Here is a 6,736-nt window from a genome sequence, read left to right on the forward strand (position 1 = left end):
TGCTAACGACGATTGCTTTTCTTTCGGGGAAATTTTTGTGACTTTGAATTTTTTTTTTTAATAATTCAGCTGCTATTTTTTTTCTTTGTTAGAATTTTAAAATAAAAACATAAATTATTTCTTATTTGTTTGATTTTTTTTTTATCTTTTTTTTAAACTTATTGCGGTTCATTACATTAAAATTTCAGTGATATTCAAACTATTTCAAAACGATCCCAGTCTTGTTCAAAAATGATTTTAGGCGCAGAAAAATACTCCATACATTTTTATACAATTGTTCACATTAAAAGAAATGATAATATTATTTTGGGTACTGCAAAAAATGTAATGTTTCCCGAAACTGTGTAAAGTTACATATTTTTATCATGAATTCAACAAGTTGCACATAAATATAGGTAAAATCTCTTCGAAAAAGAGGTATGGTATAATCAACCTTGAAAAAATCACCGAAATTTCAATTGAATTAGAAGTTTAATCAACTGAAAACAAATTGAAATTCATTTTGTGAAATAAGAAAGTAAGGAAGGTACCGAGAATAGTTTTGTTGCAATATTGAACAAATGTATGTGGCATTTTTTGTTCATGATTCGATAATCCAAAGCCTTATACAAACCTTCGAATAATCGAACTTAGAATGATCAAAACATATCAAAGGATTATTGAGGCTTTGGATAATCGAGTCTGAACTGTTGATATTATTTTTTTTAAACTCTAATTGAAAAAAAACCTGTCACGTTTGATTGATTGCAAAAAACCGAATACCCCATTTTGTTATAAAGTAAAAATTGCTAAAAAAGAATAAATTCATTTTTTAACTGTAAAAAAAACTGGTCATGTTTAAAAAAACGCAAAAACCATTTTTTTAAACCAATTTATTTTCAAAAAAATAGTCATGTTGATAAGAATGCTAAAACTCCCAGAAATGAATAAAGTGCAGAACTTATCATGTTTAAAAAAAACACGCACTTTTTATTTTTAAACTGCAGATTAGGGCGTCCCAAAAAATGAAAAGTTGTCAAATCTTTGGTGCTCACCCCTAGAATGATAGATTAGGATGTCAGGAACAATGTTTTCATACAACAAAAAATTCCCAAAAATGATTTACAACTCGCGCGCGGAGCTTGAATGAAATTAGTTCATTTTTCGAGTATTTTTCAGAAATGCGCGTAACAATCATACTAAAGTCATTCGAATTTGGTCGTCTTGGGCTTCAAGTTATAGTTTAATGTCCCCTGAACAAATTCCTGTATAGACATGGTTCATAAAAGCTTGTGTTTGAGCCTGGCAGGGCATTTTAGGGAGAAAAAAAATTTATTTTTTAGCCAAAAAATTTCAAAAATCACTCCCCAAAACGTGCCAAAAAAATTTGCAGGCAAAACTAATGCATTCAGCTTATAGGAAATTTTACGACGATGATTTTGTTTTTTTAACATTAAATTTATGTCCACGCAAAGCCGAAATAATTGCATTTTAGTGAACAAAAAGTGACGAATTTTCAAAATTCTTAGTATATAGGCGTTTTTAGCATATAACATGGGCTACTATGATTACAAACGAGATGGCTTATATTTTGGATATTTTTATAATGCTCGCTCAAAAACGATATTTGTCATAAACATTTCATGAAAAAACTTGATATTTTCTTAGAATGTGACGTAAACGACAAATAAGCATAAATCAAAATTGATTTTATTAAAGTTCTTATCTCCAAGCTGTGAACGTGATTTTTTTTCGCATGTTCATTCGAATGTACAAATTTATAAAATTTATTAATAAAAAACTTTTTTTTCAAAAATAGTTACCCATCAGAGCTTTATTTGTTCATATCGAGAAGATTACAGAGTAATACTAATAAATATGTCGTTTACGTCACATTGTGAGAATATCTTATGTTTTTTCATGAAATGTTTGTGACAAATATCGTTTTTGAGCGAGTAAAATCAAAATATCCAAAATATATGCCTTCTCGTTTGTGATCATAGTAGCCCATGTTATATGCTAAAAACGCTTATATACTAAGAATTTTGAAAATTCGTCACTTTTTGTTCACTAAAATACAAATATCTCGGCTTTGCGTGGACATAAATTTAATGTTAAAAAAAGCAAAATGATCTCCGTAAAATTTCCTATAAGCTGAATGCATTAGTTTTTGGCACGTTTGGGGAGTGATTTTTTAAATTTTTTAGCTGAAAAATACAATTTTTTTCCCTAAAACGCCCTGCCATGCCCAAACACAAGCTCTTATGAACCATGTCTATACAGGAATTTATTCAAGGGACATTAAACTATAACTTGAAGCCCACGGCGACCAAATTTGAATGACTTTAGTATGATTGTTACGCGGATTTCTGAAAAATACTCGAAAAATGAACTAATTTCATTCAAGCTCCGCGCGCGAGTTGTAAATCATTTTTGAGAATTTTTTGTTGTATGAAAACATTGTTCCTGACATCCTAATCTATCATTCTAAGGGTGAGCACCAAAGATTTGACAACTTTTCATTTTTTTGGGACGGCCTACTGCAGATTTATCCTTCAAAATGGGGTTATTAACAGTCTTCGGTGAAATGTACACTTGCCGAAACCTGTTTAATCAAAGTTTCCCGAACCTTTTTGACTATTAAATTAAAAAAAATCATCGTCAATAAATAAATTTTATTTGACCAAAATCAAACTTTTTTCAGTAAAATCGCTGAATCTCGCCAATAGTTCATTTGAGTTTGAGGTCTACATTGATTGTTATATAAAATTGTCCGGGAAACACGATAGTAATAAAAAAAATCAAATGAAAATATAAGGAATAGTTCAAAACTGAATTTTGATACTTAAAACGTGTTCCCGGCCAATTTTACAAAGAAATCAATGTAAACCTCAAACAAAAGGAACTATTGGTGAGATACAGTGATTTTACTGAAAAAAGTTTGATTTTGCGCAGCACTCAGAAGAACATGGTGTACTTTTCAACAAAAGGAAAAAATCCCACAAAGTTCGTCATTTATGTGAGAAAAACTTATTTCGGATTAGAATTCATAGGACAGAGAAAAATCGCCAATAGTTCGTTTTAGTTTGAGGTTTACATTGAATTTTATGTAAAATTGGCCGGGGAACACGATGGTTATAAAAAAAATATTTATATACATACAGCAATTCCATTTGAAAAGAGCCTAAACCAAAAAAAAAGTTCTCCGATCGGGCTCAAAATTTTTCTGGGGGTTCCTTGGCCAAAATAATTAGACCCGTATTTTTTTGTTTGGCCATTAGGGTGACCTACGCCGTGTTAGGGTGGTTCGAAAAATGGCAATTTTCGTCGATTTTCGCAAAAACCACTTTTTTCTAAAAATCATATCTCCGCGCCATTTCATCCGATTTTAGCTGTCTTAGATGCAAAGAAAGGTGATGAGTTTGGCTATTTGGGAAAAATAGTAGAAAGTCCCAAAATCTAGCTTAACTATTGAAAAGTCGTATGAAAACTTAAAATGGCGTTTTGACCGTGTCTGGACCAAAGAGCCTATGTCTGAAAATATTTTTATCGGATTCCTCGGAAAATTTCACATAACATATCAAAAAATTGGCGATGTCGAACCGTACGTTTTGGAGATACGATTTTTGAAAATAAAACTGCGTTTTCGACGCGCCACGCGCAAAAACGGGAAAATGACGAAATCGGCAAAAAATCAACTTTTTTCACTAAAACTGCGATAACTTTAAAATTTCAGCGATGACCTATAGATGTTTGGGTATCAAAATTTTTGTAATTGAAAGACGCAACTTTTGGTACCATAACATCTATAGGTCATCGCTGAAATTTTAAAGTTATCGCAGTTTTAGTGGAAAAAGTTGATTTTTTGCCGATTTCGTAATTTTCCGTTTTTGCGCGTGGCGCGTCGAAAAACGCAGTTTTTTCAAAAATCATATCTTGGAAACGTACGGTTCGACATCGCCAATTTTTTGATATGTTATGTAAAATTTTCCGAGGAATCCGATAAAATATTTTCAGACATAGGCTCTTTGGTCCAGACACGGTCAAAACGCCATTTTAAGTTTTCATAGTTAAGCTAGATTTTTGGGACTTTACTATTTTTCCCAAATAGCCAAACTCATCACTTTTCTTTTGCGTCTAAGACAGCTAAATTCGGATGAAATGGCGCGGAGATATGATTTTTAGAAAAAAGTGGTTTTTGCGAAAATCGACGAAAATTGCCATTTTTCGAACCACCCTAACACGGCGTAGGTCACCCTAATGGCCAAACAAAAAAATACGGGTCTAATTATTTTGGCCAAGGAACCCCCAGAAAAATTTTGAGCCCGATCGGAGAACTTTTTTTTTGGTTTAGGCTCTTTTCAAATGGAATTGCTGCATATATATAAGGATTTGGTCAATATTGAATTTTAATACATAAAATGTCAAAATATAATAATGAGGGGCATATAAGGGTTAACCTTTTATTTTTATCGAACTCCTTGGACAATTTTCTTTTATTTTTATCGAACTCCTTGAACAGTTGCAAAGTTATGAATAAAAGAAAAATAAAGTTTTTTAGAAAATTTCAAAAAAGAGGGCGGTGCCAAAAATAAGGGGATGATCCAATCAGCACCAAACTTGGGATTTCTGTTAACTATCGATAAAAGATGAACGTTCCCTCCAAGTTTGGTCCAAATCGGTGAAGGTCGAGTCCAAGTTAACCTTGAGCAAAAAATAACCCTTTCTTCATGTTTTGATTATAAGAAGGTTCTTTGTATAATCAAACTTTGTATAATCGAAAGATTAGGTAATTAAATATGAACTTCAAATAAAATAGAATCTGGAACGGTAGCTGTTTGCTGCCAGAACAAAACACGGAAAAAAGTCGATTCCCGAAATCGTGAACTGTGTTCATGAATTTGAGAACCACGGAGTAATACATGCACGTTTATAGTGCAAATGCATCATACTCATGAATTTATTCCTTCGTGGTAAATTTAAAAACACAATTTTTGATTTTTGGCATTGACTTTTTTTAGAAGACATTTCGAAAATATTAAAAATTACTCGTATTGCTATTCAATACAGTCCAGGCTCGGAAAAATGTTACTCCGGATAATCAAATCATCGGAAAATCGAATCACAACATTTTTTTTCATGATTCGATTATCCAACGTTTGATACAAACCTTCGGATTATCGAATCTGAACTGTACCAGGAAAACTAAAGTTTCTGACTGATAACTGAATTTTTCCGTTAAATATTTTCTTCTTGCTGCAAAAAAAATACGAACCACGTGCTTGCCCAAAAATACTTCCCGGTCGTCATCGGCGACGATTGGCTTTCACCGTCCTAGCAAGCGAAAATAAGAGAATTACAACAACAAAAAAACAGTATGTAATCTTAATTGATAACGGTCACTCTCGAAAACAAACCTTGACGGTAAACAGCGACGAACGAGCGCGCGCACGCTGCTCACCAAATTAACAATAAATAACATGCACGCGAAAAAAAAGTTAAAGAAAAATGGGAAAGTAAAAAGACAAAAACGACGTAATCGCCACCGCGACGTTGAATCGCGTGTGTGTAAGATTTTTTGCTGCTCGAGAGTGCACCAATGTGAGGGTTTGTCACCGTGAGGGTGTGATTGTGTGCGCACGCAAAAGGTGTAAAAGCTGTTGTAAAAATTAAAATGAGAGCGTAAACAATGTGTTTGTTTTCTTCTGGGCGAGGGTGGACCACGTTTTTCTTGTTATTTTCATACCAAATAATAAAATGAGATTGCTTGATGCTCAAGACAAAAAGTTCATCATGCAAAAAGGGCAAGTCGTCGCCGTCGTGTTAACATGTCGTACGTGCATTTTGGTCCAAATTGAGTTAAGAACGCCATTTTTTGCAGCTCACAATGCCTCATCTTTTGACCTTCACAGATCCCTAAAATTCTAATTCAATCCTGAGATATTCAACGAAATCCGAAAAAACTCCGTGCATTTTTGTCACTTAACATATGAAAGACGTTTCAATCTTGTTGTGATATCTTGTCACTCCTTGAAAATTTATGTAAGTGCGACAACTGGCCAAAGGGATTTTAAATCAGAACGCGTTTGACGCACGTGCAAGTTAGACTACCGTAAACATTTGTAATTATAACTCGGGACTCCTGCAACCAACTTCAACCAAACTTCGGGACAATGCACATAATGGTCAGTCAAACAAAACGTGTTTGTTATTGTTTACATTGCGTTCTTTTGTTTTTGTTTATTCAAGGTCAAACATTAAACGCGTTTTTCTCGGAACGTCGAAATGGCGGGTGTGACAAGATAGCACGACGACGTCGAAATGTCCTGTTATTAGGCTTTATTAGATTCCGTTATTTTTTATGGTACCAAGATCGATTAAAAAAGAAATGCTTTGGCGAAACAAAAGAAGTAACATCGTGTGACCCCGACGTGATTTGAACACGCAACCTTCTGATCTGGAGTCAGACGCGCTACCGTTGCGCCACGGAGTCTTGGTTGATTTTTTTATGGTGTTACCAGTAAAATTGATAACATTTTGTTTATAATGAAGCAGTTATAAAACATTTTTGCAACTCCCTCCAGTCGTCAAATTCTGCACCGCCCTAATTGAATTAGACCAATTTTGGACACCAACAGCTGCCGTTCGTGGCTCTCGTTGAAGGCTCCTCGCTCTGCAACACTGGACACCTGCAGGCAGTAAACAGTTTCATTAGGATCAGCTCTGCTCGTCCGTAGCATTCATCGTCGTCCCGATG

At 33.9% G+C, this 6,736-nt stretch overlaps 1 non-coding gene across 1 annotated transcript; it reads right to left on the reverse strand.

Annotated features, from left to right (window-relative positions):
• Positions 1 to 6,400: 6,400 nt before the first annotated feature.
• Positions 6,401 to 6,472, reverse strand: Trnaw-cca. The gene has a single exon. It is a non-coding gene; the product is annotated as a tRNA-Trp (tRNA).
• Between the last annotated feature and the right edge of the window lie 264 nt (positions 6,473 to 6,736).

This window comes from Culex quinquefasciatus, chromosome 2 (genome assembly GCF_015732765.1).
Source record: "Culex quinquefasciatus strain JHB chromosome 2, VPISU_Cqui_1.0_pri_paternal, whole genome shotgun sequence".
Classification (NCBI taxonomy): Eukaryota; Metazoa; Arthropoda; class Insecta; order Diptera; family Culicidae; genus Culex; species Culex quinquefasciatus.